This window comes from Canis aureus, chromosome X (genome assembly GCF_053574225.1).
Source record: "Canis aureus isolate CA01 chromosome X, VMU_Caureus_v.1.0, whole genome shotgun sequence".
Lineage (NCBI taxonomy): Eukaryota > Metazoa > Chordata > Mammalia > Carnivora > Canidae > Canis > Canis aureus.
In genome coordinates this window covers 10,799,743-10,823,664 of record NC_135649.1, presented here as the reverse complement: position 1 = coordinate 10,823,664, position 23,922 = coordinate 10,799,743, and the positions used below count along the sequence as shown (strand labels likewise).

At 36.8% G+C, this 23,922-nt stretch overlaps 1 long non-coding RNA gene across 1 annotated transcript in view; it reads left to right on the top strand.

The window, feature by feature from the left end:
• The window catches only part of LOC144309089 (uncharacterized), a 90,337-nt gene extending 72,964 nt beyond the window's left edge, over positions 1-17,373 (top strand). Inside the window, exon 3 of the long non-coding RNA XR_013375212.1 lies at positions 17,272-17,373. This is a non-coding gene — a long non-coding RNA (uncharacterized LOC144309089). The remainder of the gene's footprint in view (positions 1-17,271) is intronic.
• Positions 17,374-23,922: the final 6,549 nt, after the last annotated feature.

Genomic DNA, 23,922 nt, shown 5'->3' with positions numbered 1-23,922 from the left:
AATTGAGGAACGTATGAAAATGATTTCCCAGGGTCATCAAACTATTTAGTGCCAGAGCTAGGTTTTCAATCCAATCTACTATACAGTATGAAAGAGAGAAGCTAAGAGGGATCCCTGGGTGGCGCAGCGGTTTGGCGCCTGCCTTTGGCCCAGGGCGCGATCCTGGAGACCCGGGATCTAATCCCACGTCGGGCTCCCGGTGCATGGAGCCTGCTTCTCCCTCTGCCTGTGTCTCTGCCTCTCTCTCTCTCTCTCTCTCTCTCTCTCTCTGTGACTATCATAAATAAATAAAAATTAAAAAAAAAAGAAAATAATTTAAAGGTTTAAGGATGTGGTTCAAAGATAAATGTTATTATGACTAAGATTGATTGGGGATTGATCATACTCAAGGGGCCAATGGTGACCCCTATCTCACCAAAAACAATTACAGAAGGATGAAGGTATTGAATAGAATAAATGAGCTGGGGAAGAGGGAGAGAGGAAAAGTGGACCAATCACTGTATTTCTGACATTCACAATTTAACATTTCCTGAAATAAGAGTATATTTTGTAATTGAAAGGATCTATGTAGGTCTTAAATGTGGCCAGTTACCTTTTGACTGAATTATGTTACTCCCTCCTTGGCCCCTCCCACCCAACAAAAAGATGATCCATCTAGGAAGGGAAGCAAAATTAAGAAATTTACATGTGTTTGTGCTGAGCTGAAGTCATTCTGTAGCATTGCTTAAGTACTTTTTTTTTTCCAAAAGAGCTCTTTTTATTAAATACTTCTCCATCCTATTATTTCCAGCTAGTGGAAATCCATCATAAGTATTTAAATCTCAAAGATGAGCTAGATTCTAAATCTGCACCTCATGTTTCTCAGCTGAGTCTCTTCTTCAAATTATATATGCATTTTCTGTATCTGTATTCCGATTCATTTTTCACACTTTCACAGTCTGGGATGGGAACCATACATTTGGTAGTTCTTGACCTATTTTTAAATTTTGTCAATTTTTTTTCAACTTTTGCCTTTGCCCGGGAGGAACAACCACTTTAGATTGAACCGCATTACAATTATTTTTGTAAACTGAATCCAAATTGGGTCGCAGTGCTATTTTTGTCTCTAATCAACTTAAAAGTATTTTTTCCCCACTATTTCTGCTTTATGGGTTTCTTTCTAGATATGTTTGCTCTTATTCTGAGGACCTTGCTAGCTGTAATTCTGGGATATAGATAACTGTACGGTGTCATGATCAACAACTATTTCCAGCTTGTTCTTGAATAAAATCTTTGAAAACACTTGCTCTCATGTTTCCAGCCCTCTGTGGCCTCAAACTATCATGCTGAAATGACTCCCAACCATTAGAGTTTACCAATTTTAAGTGATTTTACTTTCCACCATCCAAATCACTAGTGTTTCATAAGATTGAAAGGATCATCCAATTCAATATCCTTATATCATGACCAACAAAACTGATGCCCCCCAAAATTAAAAATTTTTTCCAAAGCCATATAGCTTGATAGTAGCCTAGCCTAAATTAGAACTCAAGACTCTTTACTTTTGCCACAAGGCCTTTTCCACTCTATCATAGTATACTTATTTATATGACTAGTGTCTAATTCTAGTTCACTAGAGTCAACTTAACTTATTTTAAGTTCCAAAATATTTGTAATATTCTGGTTATTTTAACCTTTGACTTAAGTTTTTGTGAAAATAAAGATAACAGTATCTATTCTTATCCTGATCATCCCAAATTATCTCTATTGTCAATAAAAGATGTCTTCATTTCCTTGTATGGTAGGAAGCACATTGACATAGCATTTTAATTTGAATTAATGGTAGCATTTAGAAAGGAAGGCCAGATCAAATACTATAATTGATCTTCATTATAATTCCAGTAAAGGCCAGCAGCTATATAGTTATAGCCATGTTGTGTTATGAATGTTTTGAAAAAGTAATTAAATGAGTGGCTCTGGACAAGACATTAGAACCATAGAACCAAGGTGATAAAGTCAATGATGCAGATCCGAAAAAACAAAACACAACATAACAAACCCACTAAAACAAAAAAAAAAAAACCTGAAAAACACAACCCACAGTCAAAATACTTCCTATATTTAAATATTGTTGCCCATGATTTTAAGTCTTAATATCATTATTTTTAGAAATAGGGTACTCCTAGGGACTCCAAATGTTGGCATGAATTTTTTAAATGTTTTATGAATTAGGACAAAGATTACATGTTGTTATAATGACATTTGGAGGCATTCAACAACACAATAGCATAATAAATCTATGGCTATAGACCAGAGAAACCTCATTGTCAAAGAAAATGTGTAACCAAATACAAAAGTGAGAATGGTTATGTACTTGAGGGGTGTTAAAGAAAACACCCTCTGTTTCTGTTACAAGTGTTTATGTTCTAAGAGAATGATACAGTCTAAAGTAAAGCAAAGTATTAACTCATAGCTCCTGTGTAGTCTAATTCTTTTAATTTTTTTAATAATAAATTTATTTTTTATTGGTGTTCAATTTGCCAACATACAGAATAACACCCAGTGCTCACCCCGTCAAGTGCCCCCCTCAGTGCCCGTCACCCATTCACCCCCACCCCCCTCCCTCCTCCCCTTCCACCACCCCTAGTTCGTTTCCCAGAGTTAGGAGTCTTCATGTATCTAATTCTTTTTAAATCTACATGTAATACTTGAGAGGTGGATGCAAAGGCAAAGTCAACTGAGATAAGTAAAAATTCTGTTCAGAAAAGCAATGGTAGGGGCACCTGAGTGGCCCAGTCAGGTATGTGTCTGACTCTTGATTTTGGTCATGTTCTCAGGGTTGTGAGATGGAGCCCTATGTTGGGCTCTGCACTGGATGTGAAGCGTGCTTAAGATACTCTCTCTCTCCCTTTGCTCCTCCATCCTTCTGCCCACATCCATCTCCCTACATCTCTAAGAAAAAAGAAAAAAAGAAAAAAAAGCAATAATATATTTTGTGACACACTAGGTTGTGATTCTGCTAATAATTCCAAATTTGCAACTGGCTTTAAAATCATTAAGGAGTGGTTCTATCATGTGGCAATAAGCAAAGATTTTCCCAGAAGAAGAGTCACAGGAAGCCCATACCTCTGATTTTTGTTATTTCAATTTAAGAACAGTTGTACACATTCAAAAAGAATTGGAAAAATTATCAGAAAAATCAATGATTAGAGCACCTGTCTTTCAATTATGTGGGTGGGTCATCACAGAAAATACTCCAAGGGGAAGAGAAGCTAAATTACTGAGATAATTTCTTCCATTTCCCTACTCATTTTTCATGTGTAAGCTCAATACCTTGCGTTCTATATTAAAAACCTTTTTTGGCCATTTGTTGATGTTACTGATGAATTCTGACTTCTCTTCATGGTCTTTATTCAAATCTGAGAGCATATATTTTAAAGTCAAAGGAAGACAAACTTGTAAACTAAAACAAAATGTTTCCAAGAGGGGACTGAGGGTTAAAAACTACAATCAATAGACTGGAATTATCTGGGGATCTTTTAAAAAAAAATAGATTCCCTGGGCTCACCATAGACCATTCTGTTATGGAGTACAGGGATATGTATTTGTAACTGGCTTCCCAAGTGATTCTGATGCATCTAGGCTGGCCAGTCCCAGTGATTTTGGGGAACCACTAAACTGTGCAATAGCAAACATTTAGCTGCTAAGGTTCTCTAGGACTTCTCTAATATTTTTCATAGTCTGAAATCATGCTTTTTAAAACCTGAATTCTTTTCTGAGTCTATTTATAAGCCATGGAAAGTAGTAGGGAGAGAACCATTCCCATTAAAATTCCTGATTAGAGCAGTCCCCATCTGGTATTTTCATAGCAGCACAACAAGAGAAGTGGGTACTTTAAGATCTGTGCAAACTTTTACCTGGTTCTATACCTGAAACTAATATTGCACTACATGTTAACTAGCTGGAATTTAAATAAAAAACTTGGGGGAAAAAACCCTTTCTATCTGGTAGAAGGCCTATTGACCTGAAACTTTTATTTGGAGGATGTTTCAGAAATAGCTGATTGGGTACAGACTCACTGCTTTTTGTTGGAACTAAATAAATGTATTGTCCCATTTGTCATAAACACTACCACTCACCAAAAAACACGCTAATATTTATGGAATTTATGCACAACTCATCTGATGCAGTTCTTAAGATGACAAAGTTAACAAAATCAATGTAGTTACTACACATAGAATCATCAGTTACCCAGATTTTTAGGCAATTATTACAGAAGAAAACTACAGATCTTCAAGCCAGTCATGAAGATGTGATGGGGAGAAAGTATTATCAAGTAATCAGGTGGTATATTTGCACCATTTGCCACTTTACCAAAGTAGACATAAATTGTTTGCAGCACTGTGATGGTAAATGGAAATAACCACATCTCTAGGGGAAAAGAAATATGATTTGTATCATTTAGCCATGTTTTGTGGCATTTTCAACTACCATAGCTAATTTCAAACCACCAAACTGATGTCACTATCTGAAGAGTTGAGAAGCGTTGTACATAGTTGCCTCTCACAAGCTGGCATGATCTGGTTCCAGCACACCACTGGCTGTGTGTTTTATGGTTATAGCTACCAACTGGTAAGCAAGGCACAGTTCCATCTTACCTCCTCATTCTATGACAGCCAGGATCACTGCTAGGAAGTGGGGGAAAAAAAGAGAAGAGGAAAAGATTCCTGCTCTCAAAGAGCTCTCAGCCTTTATGGAGAAAATGGATAAGGAGAAAGACAGTTGTTCTGTCCTAAGTACTTTAAAGAGAATGAGCACCAAAGCGGGTCATGCAATCCTATATGGGGATTCAGAGAAGGCTTCCCTGAGGTGGTGGTATCTAAGCTGAATCTCCTAGGGCAAATCTATGGGTCACACTTTGATAAACCTCACATGGGGTATTTTGCTGGGGGCAGAAGAATAGCTGAGTTTAGAGAGGCAATCAGGGACCACGTTCTAGAGGAACTTGAATAGCATGGTTAGGAGCTTATACATTACCCCCATTGTTAATGAAGGACCTCAAAGGGTTGGAAATTATTGGATCCAGGGCAAAGAATGCTTTTAGATGAGATGGGGATAGGCTGGGGGTAGAGACAGATATTGGGCAAAACTCAAGGAGCTTATACATTCCTGTAAGCATAGGATTTACTTTGATACAGGCTGTAAGGCTTTAATAAAGTTATGAGCTTGTTTGTGGATTGGTTTCTAGTTTCCTGTCAGGTATATACAACTAGTTTGTAAGTTTCATGAGTAGAATATGGAAGTTTAGAATGTTTCCAATTACACAGCTGTCTCTAAACAGTCATGTGGTGGTAGGGAGAAGAAAAATATGCCTGTATTTTATTGAATGATTCCATTTCCACCTGGAGTTTGATTTTATGTAGCTATACCCCCATATGATGCTTAAAACAAATAATAATAAAAGGAAAAGCACTTCCTTTGTTTAGTCATTTTTCAATTATAAATACATGCAAAATCAACATGAACATGTAAATGTATTATCAAACTTATTACATCACTTATTAGTATACAGAAATGTTGGATATCTCTAATTTCATCTAACATTTACCAGTTATTTATACATTAATGTCTCTTTCTTGGCAAAAGAGCAAAGATTTTGAATACAGATCTCTCTCGACTTACGATGTCTCAATAAATCTATTGTAAGTCAAAAATATTAAGTCAATAATGGATTTAATACACCTAACCTCCTGAACATCATAGCTTAGACTCGCCTACCTTAAATGTGCGCAGAACACTTACATGATCCTATCTATGGTTGGGCAAAATTATCTAACACAAAGCCTATTTGGTAACAAAGTGTTGACTGTCTCATGTAATTGATTGAATACGGTGCTGAAAATGAAAAACAGAAGGGTTGTGTGGGTTCAGAAGGTTTTAAGTGTCTCTGTTGTTGACCCTTGTGATCGCATGGCTGATTGAAAGTTGCAGCTTGCTGCCACTGCTCAGCTTCACAAGACGGGATCAGACTGCATGTTGCTAGTCAAAGTTGAACCATTGTGAGTTGGGCACCATCTGCACTCAGAAAATTTCTAATTATGAAAGAGTAGTTGTGTTGTTTTAATAATACTTGGAAATCAATTGCGGTGGTTTATAATAACACGTGTATGCTACAGAGAAAATGACCTTTGATTTGACTGTGCTCTGGGATTTGTGACATTGTGTTCTATTCTCAAATCAGCTTCCGATAACGAAGCCCTATATTATCAACACAGGTTATTTCTCGACTCTAAAATTCAGTAAAACAGCGTTTTCTTTAGAAAGGATTTGAAGTATTGGATTTATTCATCACAACATAATATGTGCCCACTTCAGTGTTAAATATACTAAAAATAATTCACCCAATTTACTAGCATTAACAAATAAGCTAAGCAAGTATATAAAAGCACTGCTGCGTGAAAAATAGAGAATGGAGACATATTTTGTTTAACTGTTTCTTAAGTAGGGAGACATGCCTAGTTCTATGTGATAGGACTGAAATGTTCTTGATGTTTTAGCCTGTGCCCCATATTGCACAAGCAATGTTTTAAATATTCTTCAACCTCAAACATTTGGTTAAAAGAAGATAAGGTAGTTAATATGCATGGGTGAATGTATGCTCTGTCTGTGGTTGGAAGCCTTTATTTAAAATAAAAAAGTGAGCCACTTTGCTGACTCAATCGGTACAGCATGCGACTCTTGACTTCAGGGTTGTGAGTTCGAGCTGATGTTGGGTGTAGAAGTTCCTTAAAAAATAAACTCTTTAAAAAAAGTGTAATCTGCATTATGCTATAGTAAGAATGTTAAAAATCTCAGTGATTTAACACAAGAAGGCCTCATATTTGCTCATTCTACATATCCCATACAAACAGGCAGTGAGAATGGGTATGGTAGGTTCACAGATCAATGGATGGTCTACCTTGTGATGCGGCTATTTCAACTGGGGACTTCTGGAGCACCAACGTCAAGGAAAGAGAAAGCATGAAGACTTTCTCCTAATCTTTTTTATTTAAAAAATTTTTTTTATTGGTGTTCAACTTGCCAACATATAGAATAACACCCAATGCTCATCCCATCAAGTGCCCCTCTCAGTGCCCGTCACCCAGTCACCCCCACCCCCCGCCCACCTCCCTTTCTACCACCCCTTGTTCGTTTCCCAGAGTTAGGAGTCTCTCATGTTCTGTTTTGGAAGGAAGTGATAGAATCATTTCCACTCATATTTCATTGGTTAGCTTTAAGCACATGCTCCCACGTAGCGAGGGAGAGTGGGAATGCAGTTGTCTGCGTTCAGAAAGGAGAGGGGAACTGGATGTTTGTGAATGCTGGAATACTGACCATAAAGAATAAAGGGCTAATTGTTAAATATATAAAATCAGAGCAGGACAAATCCAGGCATGCCATTAGAATTTGTTTTTTAGATTCTACGTGCTTTAGCTCCAAGAGCCATGGCTTATATGATTTCATATCTTTAGTGGATATGACAAGGCCTGACACATAGGCATTCAAAAAATTTTTGTTTGAATGACGATTTTCCCGGAATCCATAGAAGAGTGAGAGTTTGAGTTGTTGGAATTGGAAGTGATATCTGCACCCAAACTGCAAAAATACTAAATTTATTAGATAAAAAAGATATAACCAGTTGATAATAAGTCAACTGATATACATCAGTTTGGTGTAAAGTTAATCCACAAGTTCAACATGATCACCTGTTTGTTTGTTTTTTTTCCTCTTTGTTTAACTGTTTCTTAAGTAGGGAGACATGCCTAGTTAAAAGAATTCTAAAAGCTGGCTGAACTGAATTGAAGTAGCCAATCAAGGAAAGCTGTCAACATCCCACATATGCCTACTATAAATTCCACTGCACATGCCGCTAAGGTGGTTAACCTCAATCTGTGCTGTTCTGGTATCCACAGAAACATAACCTGAAAGCTAGAAAACATCTTAGAAAGTATTTGGTCTTGGGATGTTAACTAGTAGAGCACTACTCCTCAGTCCTCTGCCTGTGGCAGATATTTTGCTATATATTTATTTGGGCTTGTGAGTTGAGGGCCATGCAGATAGTTTTCTATACAGACCATGGGCTCACACAGTAAGGTTTTGTGCTATCAACTTTATATGATTTGTCTAATGCATTCCTTACGATATTAAGGCATGTAATATTATTCTCATTTTACAGGTGAGGGAACACAACCTTAGGGAAGTTAAGTATCATGCTAATGGCTACACACCTAGTAAGGGGGTCCAGGAAATTTTGATTCCAAATCCAATACTCTTAACTACTGCTCTTAGCCATTATGAAATAATGCAGTCAAAAAAAAAAAAAAAAAAAAGGGCAGCCCCAGTGGCTCAGTGGTTTAGCACCACTTTCGGCCCAGGATAGGATCCTGGAAACCCGGGATTGAGTCCCGTGTCGGGCTCCCTGCGTGGAGCCTGCTTCTCCCTCTGCCTGTGTCTCTGCCTCTCTCTCTATGTCTCTCATGCATAAATAAATAAAATCTTAAAAAAAAAAGAAATAATGCAGTGACAACAGAGTGCAGTGACAATATTGAACCTGGACACTTAGAATCTTTCTGAACACCGTGACCCAAGCAAACACTTCCAATCAGTGCTGATTGGAAGGTATTGACAGTGACCAAAATTTATTTTCAACTGTCTTAAATCACACGAGAAAACCGAGGTCCAGAAGGAAGAGCCTGTCCAAGGCTACCCTCGGGGAGATAGCGTCAGAACTAGGAGTAGGAGAACTCTGCAATCCAGACTTGGAATCCCAGGCTCGTACATGGGGATGTCTACTGATGTCTCTCCTCCAGCAAGGGTGGCAGCTCAGAAATCGGGGACACTCCATTCTCTCTCTTTTTTTTTTACTTTTTATTTTATTTATTTATTTATTTATTTATTTATTTATTTATTTATTTACTGGAGTTCAATATAGCATAATACCCAGTGCTCATCCCATCAAGTGCCCCCCTCAGTGTCTGTCACCCAGTCACCCCCACCCCCTGCCCACCTCCCTTTCTACCACCCCTTGTTCATTTTCCAGAGTTAGGAGTCTCTCATGTTCTGTCTCCCTTGGACACTCCATTCTCATTTGACAATGGACCCACAAGAGGGCCCAGTTTCAGGGCGTGTAGTACTTGAATACTTCTAGAAGACTCAGTGAACACTTCTTCAATGTTTTCGCATAAAGCATTTAGTCAGACAAATTAGGTGTGCCAAGGGTAATGCAGAATTTTAAGGAAGACAAGAATTTCAGTGACAGCTTTAGTTTGATTACTCCCAAGTAGGCTAAATCATGTCTGGTGCCTCTGGTCACCAGTGAGGCCAACTCACAAAGCAGCAAATCCAGAAAGTCACAGAAAGGAAAATGCCACAGAAGAGGAAGAGAGGATAAGAAATAGGAAATGGAAAAGAGATAAAACGATAAAATATTTGTTACACTGATTAGTAGAGAGGGGCTTAGCAAAAATTCTCATGCCTATTCCTGTGAAGTTCAAGTTCAGTCATTTGGGTCCTCAAATTTAACACAAAGTATCTCACTTCAGCACGAAGGCTGTAGCTTCTTCAGTGCTTGTTGGTTTAAGATCTTCTTTTTCCTCCCTTAATTCCTCATTTTGTATGGTCTGGATTTCACCCTTTCCCACTGAGCCAGTTGCCTAGGTCACTGTTTTTGAGGCCTTGAAGCATACCAAGGACCCTCAAAGGCAGGCTGTGTGCCTGCTGTTTATCTCAGGCCAAAGCTGTAGTGAATCTCCTCGTCTGATGCGTTTAGGGGCTAACTCAGAGATGAGAGCTAGCTTTGGATGAGAGGTTTCGGGTTTGTAGAAGCACTTGAACCTTTTCAAGAAAACTCTTTCAATTTCCAAAACATGAAGGGTTACAACAAATGAGGGCTCTGGATGTCTTCACAGCAACTTTTCTTACAATTCATTTTCTGTTCATGCATTGCATGCACTGTGCTCTTCACATTGCTAAGAAAGCAACAAGAAAGGAACCTCATTTTACTGCATCTCATTGTGTTAGAACAGAAACGTTGAATGAAAGACGGAAATTAGTGAGGGAAATTCTACATTAACCTTAAGAGCATCTGACAGTACATCATATTCAGTGTAATTTAAACACCCGAATAGAGCAGGCAGTTTAATTAAAGGAAAACTATGAGCTACAAACTTCAGACAATGATTCTAAAGGGTGCTTAACAATATCTGCACTTAACTCATTTCGATTATTTCCAAGGCCCCAGTACCATTATTCTGAGTATCTAACATCACTAAGTTAAGAGAGTTGTAAATGTCAGCCTTGGAAAATGACAATCCAATGTGCTAGTCTAGAAACTAATGTTCATGATCATTGTTGATAAAGTGTACTGCTCTTATGTCAGGGGTGTCAGGCAGGTGTGTGTGTGTGTGTGTGTGTGTGTGTGTGTGTGTTAATGGAAGCGCAACCTGATATTTTGGTGTTGCCAAGAGAAATCTTGCTGGAGAAGCATAACTTCAGTGAATTCACTACCAGTCCCATGTCTGACCTTCAGCCTTAGTGTCAGAGATTCTTCTTTACATTGGCATGGGGCGGGGGGCGACAATTGCCTTTGTATATGCGTTACTGTTGCCTCTCATAGGAGCAACTGCATTCCCACTTTCCCTTGAGGCTAGGTGGGATCATGTGAGTAAGTCTAGCTAATGAAATATAAGTGGAAGTGATTATGTCACTTCCCCTCCAAGGCAGTGAAGATATCCAGTCTGCAGCCTAAGGGCCTGGGAGGTAGAGCCACTTGAAGATGACTTCGTTTAACTCTATGGACTAATTTTATTGTCTCATAGACACACACTCTGAGAACAGTCCTATTTTGTTCACTCACACTGTGGGGTGGAGGCTAAATTTCTCTCTGATAAGTTGTGTGAAAATCACTTTTTCAGGGACACCTGGATGGCTCAGCGGTTGAGCACCTGCCTTCAGCTCAGGGCATGATCTCAGGGTTCTGAGATCAAGTCCCACATCAGGCTCCCCTCAGGGAGCCTGCTTCTCCCTCCGGCTACATCTCTGCCTCTTTCTCTGTGTGTGTCTCTCATGAATAGATAAGTTAAAAAAAAAAGAAGATCACTTTTTCAGCTACTATTAATGGAGAGATGAGGAGGCTTAGACTGAGGTATGTGTGGAGAGCTTAACATGAATTGTAGTCACATATATTCTAGAGAAAGGAAGAAAAACATAGAAAATACCTTCTAAATTAAACCTAGTAATTAGGTCTGAACTTCAAGAATAGCAGGAATGGAATCCTATTACCCTGATTTCTGAGGCTGATCCTTCAAGATTAATGTCTGTTGATGACTGGACCCTTTTGGTACACCTACATTCTTGAAAGGGCACTTTTTCTTGTTTTCTAATGCTGAAACTCTGTGACAGTGCCTACTCACCCTGGTCACACTGTTATTTTATACACCAGTTTCAGTGACTGGATCCATTATTTATATCCCTGCTTATGTATTTCCAATTTGTTTCCTTTCCCACTAGTCTCAGAGGGCTTAGGGTTAGGAATTAGGGTTCTGCTTTGTCCCCACTCAATCCCTCCAGGAGTTCAGTTGCTGCAACTTAGGCCCATGGTTCAGACTGGTTGCCTAGTGCTAGACCTCCCTAATACTGATGATTTGTCTTCACTAGATCCCTGCTTATAGTTGATGGCTAGACCATCTTGGTGCACCTGCATTCCTTAGAGGGAAGGGCATGCATTTGACCTCTAGACAGAATTAGCGACAGTAACCCTGGGGGCTCCTGGTGACACTTATAAATTTCATGGATAAAAACAAAATCTTATAAGCTTCTACAGAAAAATAATAGGTAACTTAAAGAAGGAAGTGACTCAGATCATTATAAGATAATCCAATCTGCAACAGTGGAGGCTATGTGAGAAGAATTTTATTTACATATTCATAAGAATAAAGGACTTTGATTTTACAATTTGATCCTCACATATATTTTTCGTATGTGAGAAAGGAAAAAGGGCATTTTTGATATATGAGGGCTTGGAAAACAAAACACAACTTTAAGGAACCACTCCAGCTTACTGAAAGATGAATCAGAAAAAAACTAAAGTTGGGAGAAGATTAAATATACAAGGAGCAATAGTGACAATAAAACATAGATAAAATTGAGTAATTGTTGCTAATGTACATGTGAATTATCATGAAAATGTTAAGAGCAGTTTCTGGACAGAGAAAATAAATTAGCTCTGTAAAACATAGTAACTTAGAACCCACATTTCAAATAAATGACACCAAAGATAAGAAGTGGGGAAAGAATAAAAATATTCAAAGGTTCTCAACTCAGTGCATTGTGGATATGTAGTCATCTTCAGTTTTTGTACATTAATACATCAACATTCTCTTCAAGTAGGTGTTTTACAACATTTAGGGTATAGAGGAATTATGCAGTGCCTCTTTGAAATTAGTAGCAAAGGGAAAAGAATGCAAAAGGAAAAAATGAAGCATTTAGAAAAAGATAAAAAAGTATACTAATTAAATAGAAAATTAAACAATAAAGTTTTAGAAATAAGACCAGACATATTGGTAATTATAATAAATGTGAATGAGTGGAATTTACCTGCTTAAAATAAAAGTTGTGATTAAATGTACTGCTCACAAAGAAAATACCGAAATTGAATTATATAGAAAGATTAAAAATAAAGACATAATTAAACACATATTAGGAAAATACAAATCAGAAAGTAGGACAAGCAATATTAATATCAGAAGCAATAAAATTTTAAGCCAATAGTATTGTGCTCAGAACAATATATCAGCAAAATCCATAAGGTAAATGCTTTAAGAATCAAGAATTTGATGAAAAACACAATCGCATTGAAAGACATTAACACAGGATAAGTAGGACAAAATCAATAATGACATAAAAGAATCAGATAGGTGTAAATGAGGTTGATTTAATAAGAAGAGAGCAGTTTTTCTAACAACAAAGAATGTATATTTTCCCCACATGCCTAGGGGACTTCTATTTTTTAAATTAAAACTTTTTAAAGAATTCAAGTATGTAGTTAACACACTTATAGGACTTTTTAAAAAATGAATCATGTTGTTGAACTAAGAGAACATTTTAATAGATTCCAAAAAGTCTCAATTTTATAGGCCTTGTTTTCAGACCATAATGCAATTATGACTGTTAAATCAAGAGCAAACAAGAAAAACCTGTGTGTGCATGTGTATACGCACACACACGCGTGTGTGTGTATCTGTGTGCACATGTGCAGATGGGTCATTGTGTATAATAGTAGTAGTGATAGAAGCAGTAGTAGGGTTAAAGAAAAATTGGTACAGTTTGAAGCAAAAGGAGACTGCAGAGGGCTTTAAAAGAGATGTCTCCAAACAAATCAGTCAGACAAAGGACAAATACCATATGATTTCACTCATTTGTGGAATTTAAGAAACAAAACAGAGGAACATAGGGGAAGGGGGAAAAAGAGAGGGAAACAAACCATAAGAGACTCTTAATGATAGAGAACAAACTGAGGGTTGATAGAGGGAGGTGGGGGGGGGCGGTGGGCTAGATGGGTGATGGGTATTAAGGAGGGCACATGTTGGAATGAGCGCAGGGTGTTATATGTGAATGATGAATCACTAAATTCCATACCTGAGACCAATATTATACTATATGTTAACCAAATAGAGTTTTTTTTTAATTTTTAATTTTTATTTTTCCAAATAGAGTTTAAATAAAAACTTGAAACAACAAACAAAAGAGATATTTTCAGGAAAAAAAAAAGACAACGATGTGAAACAAACTGTAAGAATGAAAAAACAGAAAGTATTATAGAATAATGGAAGAACTTTATTCTTTTGATAACAAAAACAAAAGGATACTTAAAGGCCCTGGGAAACAACAGAAAACAAAATCCTGTACAAGAAAGTCATACTCACAAATGTAAAGCAAATGAAAATGGAGAAATGTTTCAAGTACAGTGTAAAAAAGGGGAATCCATTTGACTTACATGGGAAAACCTTGTCTTTATATTTTATTTGTTTATTTATTTATTTATTTGGATTTATTTATTTATTTATAAAGATTTTATCAATTTCTTTAGAGGGAGAGAAAGAGTGTGTGTGTATGAGTGTGAGTGGGAGTAGGGACAGGGGGAGAGGGAGAAAGAGAGAGGATCTCAAGTAGACTCCCTGCTGAGCATGGAGCCTGAAACGGGGCTCAATCTCACAACCCTGAGATCATGACTTGAGCAGAAACCAAGAGTTGGAGGCCTAACTGACTGAGCCACCCAGGTGCCCCATTTTTAAAAATTTTTATGTATCTTCAAACTTACAGAAAAAGTGGCATAAATACTGAAATTTTATATACTATCTTCAGACTGACCAACTGTTTCTCTTATATTTCTTCTGTTCTGCTAATTTTGGGCTTATTTTGATCTTCCTTAACATGACAGTTGATATCATTGAATTGAAACCTTTCCTAATATAGATGTTTAGAGTTCTAAATTTCACCGTATGTAATGCTTAGCAGCATCCCACATATATTGTGTTTTCATTCAATTTAAAATGTTTTCTGATTTTTTTGATCTCTTTGACCCATGGCTTATTTAGAAGCATGTTATTTTTCAAATATTGTGGATTTTCCAGATATTTTTCTGTTATTGATTCAGAATTCAATTATAGCCAGAATACATACTTTTCATGGTTTGAATGCTCTTAAATATATTGGTATTTGTTTTATAGCCCCAAGCATGGTCTGCCTTGATAAATGTTTCATTATTTTTTAAAAGAATGTATATTTTTCTATTGTTGAATAGATATTCTAAATTGTTAATTAGGTCAGGTCAATTGAGAATTGTTCAAGTATTCTGTTTCTTTCATAATTTTCTGTTTACTCATTGTATCAATTGAAAGAGGGTTCTTAAAATCTCCAATTCTAATTGTGGATTTGTTTGTTATTCCTTTCAGTTCTATCAAGTTTTGCTCCATGTATTTGGAAACTCTGTACTCTTGATGAATTAATTGACCATTTTATTTTTCCTTCAATTATGAAGGATAATTTTGCTTGAGTACAGATTTCTAGGTTATGTTCCCCCCCCAACACTTTATTTTTCATTTTATTATTTTTAAAGATTTTGTTTATTTATTTGACAGAGAGAGCACGAGCACAAGCAGGGGAGTGGCAGGCAGAGGCAGAGGGAGAGGGAAAAGCAGGCTTCCTGCTGAGCAAGGGTGGCTGTGCAGAGCTTGATATAGGGCTTGATGTGGGGCTTGATCCCAGGACCCTGAGATCATGACCTGAGCTAAAGGCAAAGGCTTAACCCACTGAGCCACCCAAGTGCCCCACCCCCAACACTTTAAATACTGTACTTCACTCTCTTGTTGCTTGCATAGTCTATGAAGAGAAGTTGGATATAATTCTTATCTTTGTTTTGCTATAGGTAAATTGTTTTGCTCCCCTTCCATGGCTTCTTTAAAGATTTTGTCTTTGTTTTTTTTTTATAATTTGAATATGAATACCTAGGTGAGATTCTTAACAAATTTATTCTGCTTATTGTTCTCTAAGAGTCCTGGATCTGTGGTTTGGTGTCTTTAATTAATTTTGGACAATTCTCAGTCCTCCTCATCTTTGTGTATCTACTATTTTTCCCCAATAGTTATGTGGTGGTGAGGTGTAGGGGAGGGAAGGGTTCTATGTTTCTATGATTAATTCTCAATCTTTTAGTGAGCCAATGCTCTGGATTATGAACTTCCCATGAATTTGAATTTCCTCCCCCCTTAGGTGGGGCAGGTTGATTAGAATGAATTGGAGTTTGTTATTTCCCTTCCCCTAGGTGATACAGTTCTGATAATACCCCAGAAGGTCAGGCTTTGGTTAACTAATTTTCTCTGAGGGCAAAACTTTACACAAATAACATAATGCTCTAGTATACTTCAAAATGATTTTTTTCCCTTCCTCCTGCCAGAAGCACAAGGGGATTTTTTTCTGATATTTATTGTGGGGACCTGGTCTAACTCCTAGAGGTAAATCTCAGTATCATGGTGGTCCCCACACAGGTGGTGCTGGTGGCAGGACCAAAACCAAAAGGGGTTGTAGCTGAATTCACAAGGGGATGAATGGAGCTGTGTCTGAGTCTGTTAGCTGGACCACAGTTGGTATGCCACCAGAGCGTGGACCAGCCTTGTCAAAATGGCCTTGCTTTAGGGGCTCCTGGGTGGCTCAGTCGGTTAGGCATCTGCCTTGGGCTCAGTTCATGATCCCAGGGTCCTGGGACCCAGCCTCAGTTTGGGCTCCCTAATCAGAGAGGAGCCTGCTTCTCCCTCTGCCCCTCCCCCTGCTTGTGCTCTCTCTCTCTCTCTCTCAAATAAATAAAATCTTAAAAAAATGGCCTTGCTTTGGTTTTTGCTCCACCAGGGTTTCACAAGCTCCTACTTGAATCCCAACAGTCTTACAAAGGTAAATGTTTTTGTCTGTGGATGGCTGTCAAACTATTGTTGCTGTGGGAGGATTTAGATGGGGGACCTCCTATTTTGCCATCCTGCTTTCAAATATGTTTTAAAGAGACTTAAAAATAGGGGGAAAAGAGTTGTTTACCCCCAAAGTTAGTGTTTTCAGTGCTTTGAATTGGGTTGTATGGATCCATATTTTCATCTGGTAGGATTTTCCTCCCGTTTACAGAATACCTTCCATATTTTTTGGTAGTGACAGTCGGATGGTGATGAATTGTTTCAGTGTTTTTTTTCCCCCTGAAATAGTCTTTATTTTGTTTTCAGTTTTGAAAAAAATATTTTGTACTGGGTATAGAATTCTAGGTTGAGAGGATTTTGTGCTTTTAATACTCTAAAGATCTCACTCCAATGTTTCTGTTTTGGACTGATTCCAAGAGGTCTGCTACCATTTCCGACTTTTATTTTGTTATACCTAATACATTTTTTCTTATTTATTTTAAAAGATTTTACCTTGATCTCTGATTCTCAGCTGTTTGATTATGATGTCTGTCCGTTTTCTTCATGATCTTGCTTGGGCTTTGAGCTTCTTGGATCTCAGGGATTATAATTTTCATCAAATCTGGGAATATTTTGGGCTTAATTTTTCAAACCCTGTTATTATTTTATTCTAGAACTTTAAATTCATATATGCTAGGTTACTTTTTGTTGTCATAGATCTCTTACAATGTGGAGGTTTTTTTCCATTTCCTTTTCCCTATCTATTTTGTTTTGAAAATTTTCTATTGCCACTTATCTAGTTCATTAATTTTTTATTTTTCAGTGTTTCCACTGAAGTCCCTGTCAGCATTGTGCAAACTCCAAATTCCCCTTCGACTCTGAAACTCCCAGAAGCTCTTTTCATGAAGCCAGGGTAGGGTAAGTGAGCTCTATCATTATTTTTTTTTCAATCTCTGGCTGTCAATAGATAATACTAAAGATGATAAATCATGAAATAATGATACAATATATCTGCTTCTCCTGCTCCTAGAAAAGTATCTGACACATATTAGGTGGTTAATACATTTAATACTTTAATAGATGAAAATAGGATTGGAGGTGTGAAGGGTCAGTTAAAGTGGATGCTTTTCTTCACAAAGTCTTCTTTATTATTTGCCTTTTAAAATGTGACCATATTCATATATTTATTTTAAACATTATATAGAAAAAGTTAAATTGTTTAACTCCCAGTTTAACTATAAACAAACTATATCCACATAACTCATATCTGCCAGAAAATTTAATATGAATATAATACTTTGCTCTTCAGAATTTGCTCTTCAGAAATAAGCATTCTTCCGATTCATTAAACAACATGGTTGATTACTTTAGATTATCCACATTCTATTGCTGCATTAGGCAAAATTAGCAGAAAGCAAAGTACCTGAAACCCATTCTCTAAATCAGAATTCTTCAATGTACGGTCCATGGAACATTGGTTGCCTTGTATGTATTAACTATTCCATAAGTGGTTTAGTGGTTTTTTTAAAAAAGATTTTATTTATTTGAGAGAGAGAAAGAGAGAGAGACAGAGCAGGGTGAGAGACAGAGAGAGCACAAGCAGGGGAAGGAGAAAAGGGAGGAGAAGCAGACTCTCCACTGAGCAGGGAGCCTGACATGGGGCTTTATCCCAGGACCCTTGGATCATCACATGAGCTGAAAGCAGATGCTTAACTAGCTGAGCCACTCAGGCACCCCTGGTTTAGCAGTTTTAAAAGAATAATAAATGAAGTAAAAATTTTAAAGTAAGATGAATTTCACAGAAATTCTCTTTCAAATTTCATTATTATATTTTTAAAGATTTCACATGTATAAGACTGCATTGATCATTTAATATTAACGGCCCTTTCTTTAATAGTCACAGTTCATCTCAGTTAACATACTTGAATGTCATTAAGAAAACATTTTTGCAATCTGTAACATGCACACAATAAAAAGAACAAACATTAAACATACTTGAACAATTCAGTGAAATTTTACTAAGTAAACACACCCACATAACTAGCACCCATATATAGATATACATTACCACCAGCATCCCTTAAACCTCATGAGTGCCCCTTCCAGCTCATCATCCCTAAAAAGGTAATTGTTTTCTCATATGTGTCAGCATAGATTTTTTTTTAGCCTTTATGTAAGTAGAAATACACTGTCACGTCACTTTAATAGTATTTTTAATGTCTGCAGTATATGCGTTTTTCATTGTAATTAATCCATTAAGATATATCCCCAATTCACAAAAAAATGGATCAGTGGCTGCAAACAGTGTACTAAAGTGTAAATGTAGCAATGAAAGAAATGGTAATATAAATAGTACGATCCAGAATAGCATCATAAACATACCTAGAAAATAGGACTCCAGTGAGAACAGGGAACATGTATCTGTGAGTTTAAGTAGGAAAAAAAGAAATCTGTGAAAGTGCTGGTTTCACTAAAGCATGCAGAAAGGAAAATTGAAACCAAGAATAATGAAAAGGAATATTTGAAAGATTAGATTTTATTGAACCAGTGGTAAAATTTCCCCTAGTTATATTCAGTGTTACAAATTTTGCTAAGTGACAGCCTAAATCCATCAACAATTTTATATTGTTTTTCAACAAGACATAATGATGTCACTGGTAAACCAATCTTTTCCCAACCAAATCTGACATATATGTATCCAGAAGGGTATGGATAAATGTGCTACTTAAACCAGAGGAAACACAAAGAATACATGGGTATCTTTCAATATCATACTCATTATGGCAAAAGAGGTGCAATGAGATGTAAGTAACACTCTGAAGAAAGTTGTTAAAATCAGTTACAGGTATCTCTCATGAAAGCATAACTGGTATGGGAATTGTGTTCCTGCTATAACTTACTAGAGAAGTGGGAATAAATAGTATATATGAAATAACTGTTTGCAAACAGTAGGTAAGAGCCAGCACAGGAGTTTGAGCCCAGAGAGAAAGGAAACAGACAAATTGAATCCTACTTTTTCTATGAGTTTCTATCTGGATGCAATTTCTAGTCTACTACACAGGAATGGGAAACCCAAGAAATACTTAGAAGCCTTGCTCAGTTGAGGAGACAGATATAATTGCTCAAGGAAACTGAGGGGGCTAGAACTCTGGGAGATACCAGAGAACAAAGAGCTATGCAAGAAAGATGGCTAGAAAGGTATTTGAATGAATATTAATCTTAGCATGTTTAGAGTGAAACTCTTTGAGGAGCCAAGCAAAAACCAATTTTCAGGGAGATGACAAACTGAACAAATTTCAGAGCTTACAAAACTCCCCAAGACATTTTAATTCCTACCACCTATAGTGAAGAGACTTCCTTGCAAAACTAGACTATGTAGTAGAGAACCAAGAATGGTCAACCTTAGTAGCAGGGATAACCTAGGCCTAGAAAAAAGTCCCTTCTAGAGCTATTCCAGCAATTCTTAAGTATAAGACTCAAAGGGATCATGCTTATCTACAAGCAGGTTAACTGCTTTCCAAAACAGAATTCAACAATGCTTAAAAGAAGAAAGAAAACCCCCAAATAACTAAAAATGAAATATTACAATGGCTAGCAATCAATGACAAATTATTAGATATGGGACAAAACAAAAAAATGTGAATCATAACTTAGAGAAAAAATAGAGGCAATAGTAGCTGGCCCAAAATTGGCAAAGAAGATGAAATTAACTGACACGAAGTATAAGAGAGCTTATTTAAATTTGCTCAAAGACTTAAAGGAAAGCATGAACAAAACTAAGAAAGGATTAAAAAGCTATTTTTAAAACTCCAAGTAGTACTTCTGTAGCTGGAAACCGTAATATCTGAAAATGTTTAAGAGCAGATTGGGTACTTCAGAAGAAAATTTTAGTGAAATAGAAGTTACAGTAATAAAAATCAGCCAAAATAAAGTACAGATAAATAAAAACACTGAACACAAAAAATGAACACTGCCCTCACTGACTTGTAGAAAAGTGTCCCACAATCTAACATGTGTAACTGCAGTTTCCCAAAGGGAAAAAATGTTTGAATATATGTTGGCTAAAATTGTCAAGATTTAATGATAATCTAAAGATGCAAGAAATGCAACAAAAGCCAAACGAAATAAAGAAAACCATACCAATGTACATCCTAATTAAAGGAGGGATCGCATGAAAAAATATTAAAAGAACTCAGAGGGAAGAAAGATATCACTTAAAGAGCATGAGAATGGGTATAGTGGACTCATCAGAATCTATGCAAGCCACAGATATTGGAGTGGCATTTTTAAAGTACTAAAAGAAAAAAAAATATCTAGCAACCAATACTTATATCCAGCAAAAATGTCTTCCAAATGAATGCAGAATATAGATTTTTCAGACAACCAGTAGGTGAGAGAACTTATCTCCAGCAGACTTGCAGTACAGGGATTGATAAAAAGACTTTCTTCGGACAGAAGGAAAACAACACCAGATGGAAAATTTGATCTCTTTCTAAAGAGCTGAATAGTACTAGTAATAGTTAATATGTGGGTAAAATAAAATGTTTTCCTATTTTTATTTATATTTTATTTTATTTTATTTTATTTTATTTTTTTGTTTTCCTATTTTTAAATTTTTATTTTATAGCTGACTTTAAAACAAAAAATGCTATTGTATTCTTGGATTTTTAACATGCATAAGTAGAAGGTATGAGAGCAACAGCACAAAGAATGAAGTGGGGAAATAGAAAAATATTACTTTAAGTTCTTACATTCTTTGGGAAACTGTGTAAGGTTATTTGAAGGGAGAACGTGATAATTTACAGAAAAACAAACCTTGGGCCGCCTGGGTGGCTCAGTGGGCTAAGCATCTGCCTTTGGTCAAGTCAGGATCCTGGGGTCCTGGGATCGAGCCCCACATTAGGCTCCCTGCTCCGCGAGGAGTCTGCTTCGCCCTGTCCCTCTGTCCCTTACCACCTCCGACTCCACTCGTGCTCTCTCATGCCCTCTGTCTCAAGTAAATAAATAAAATCATTTTTAAAAATCAAATCTTTAGGAACCAACTTTAAAAAGTAAATCAAGAAGGTACAGCTTATAAGCTAAAAAACCCTGCAAAGTTAATAATAAGAGTTATATCTAGTGAAAAAGCAGAAGGCTGGTTGGGCAAAATATGACAGAGAACATAGGAGATCACATGATATCAGTGACACCCAAAGTGGAAGAGTAAATATCTATCAAACATGAAGATATTTTTCTTTAAAATTTGCTTTACTGATGTGTAAGGTATGAACCAGTCCCCTGTATATGTGTCACGTGTACCTCTGGAAGAAATGCTAGATCACATTTTGTTTTGTTTATTGCTCAAAGCCCACATACAATGGAAGAAGGAAAATTTTGTAACTCGTGGTTATTTTGTAACTCGTGATTAAGACTAGAGAAGCTGGATCCCTGGGTGGCGCAGCGGTTTGGCGCCTGCCTTTGGCCCAGGGCGCGATCCTGGAGACCCGGGATCGAATCCCACGTCGGGCTCCCGGTGCATGGAGCCTGCTTCTCCCTCTGCCTATGTCTCTGCCTCTCTCTCTCTCTCTCTCTGTGACTATCATAAATAAATAAACATTTAAAAAAAAAAAAAAGACTAGAGAAGCTGCATTAGGAGCCCACCTGAAGGAGGACCAGCTCTGTGTGAAGAAAGTCGCAGTTTATTTCGAAAATAAAGACCTGGCACCTGAATGTCATTCTACAAATTGCTGTAATCACAGAAAAAATAGTTATACCTCCTGAAGTGAAGTTAGTGAAAGTTGTGAAAGTGATGAAACTATGGATATTGAAAACATGTTTTCTGCATGCTGTGTATAGAAATGGCAAAAGAAAAAGAACATTCAGTTAAGAATGATTAGCCTTGAGGAAAAATAAGCACATATGAATTTTTTAAGGGAAAGATGAAATAAAATCTTGTCTTCACAGCAGACACAGTATTTTGAACAGCCTAAGCCTATGATTTCATGGACAAAGCATCATTATGTATAATACCGTGGAGAACCTATGAAAATATCTTAAGTGCAAATGGTTTCCAAAAGGATTGGCAAGAATTTGACTGTTCCCCCAAATCTAAAGATCTTCCTAAACGCATTGGAGAAAGAAACTAATGACATATCATTAGGCATAGTTAAAACTCATACTTAAATGCTTTACTAGAACATGTAGAATATTTTTGAGAGCCAAATGAAACTGGAGACTAGAATTGGAACCTATTCTCTGACAAGTTGAAATATCCAATGTTCCAGCTATTGAGTGCAATGTGCTTGTCAACTTTGAATCTGATGGCGCACTGATAATAGTTTTTATTGAGACATGTCTCCCTAATTTCGGGCTCCTCATTTTGTCTTAATATCCCAATTAATCTGAAAAGGCCATGAAATACTTGCTGCAGTCTCCAATATCCTAAAACTGTGAGTTAAGATTTTATAATTTTAAATAAATAAAGAGTAAGAAAAGAAACTGACCATCTGGCTCAGTCAATGTATAAGTCAGATAGATGTAGATTTCTGGTGAAAAAGTCACATTTGTAGACTATAGACTAAAATAGTGTTATTTTATAAAATAGGAATATATATGGTCAGAATTAATTTAAATGTCATTATGCATGACGGGCATAAAAGGGACACAAGGGAGGCAAGAATGCTTGAATAGAGACAAGGTTGGAGATTTTTCAGTAGTTCACGAGAAACATGACAATTGTGTGGGTAAGAAAGTTGCAGTGGAGATTTAGTTTAATGCATGGATACAAGGGTAGGTGCTAAATCTATGGGACATGATAAAGATAAAGTGAGGAGAGGAATCAAAAAAAGGCCCATGTTTTTGGCTTCTGTAGAACATTTTATCTTTTATTGTGAGTAAGAGCACAGGAAAAAAGAACAAGTTTTAGGTGACAGAAAGAACATTCTCTTTTATCATGTTGAGTCTAAGGACTGTGAAAACTCAATAGGAAGATGTCAAATAGGAAGTCATTTATATGAATCTGGTATACAGAAGAGAGATTTTGATTGGACATTAACATTTTGAAGTCATCAGAATACCTATGGTAATTAAAGCCATAAATTTGATGACATCATCCAGGAAGCATGTGAGTGAAGAATGTATAGGGCAGATCTATGAGGAACTATACGTTCCAGGGGAAGACAGAGGAAGGATATCAGGAGAGTATGTCAGAGAAGTCGAAGGGAGAGAATCTTTCAAGATGGAAGGGTGGGGAATCAAATCATAAAAGTGTGACTGAGAAATGCAGTGGCATGAGGACTAAATGTATCTATTGCATTTCTTGAAATAGAGTTCATTTAGCAACCTCATTTTGAGCAGAATCGTTGTAGTGATCGGAGTGGAATTCAGACTGGATTTTGGTTGAAGAGTGAATGAAACACTCTTTAAAGGTGTATTGAAACAGCGAGTACAGACGACTCTTTAGAGAAGTTTGTACATAAGGATGACTCGGGCAGTG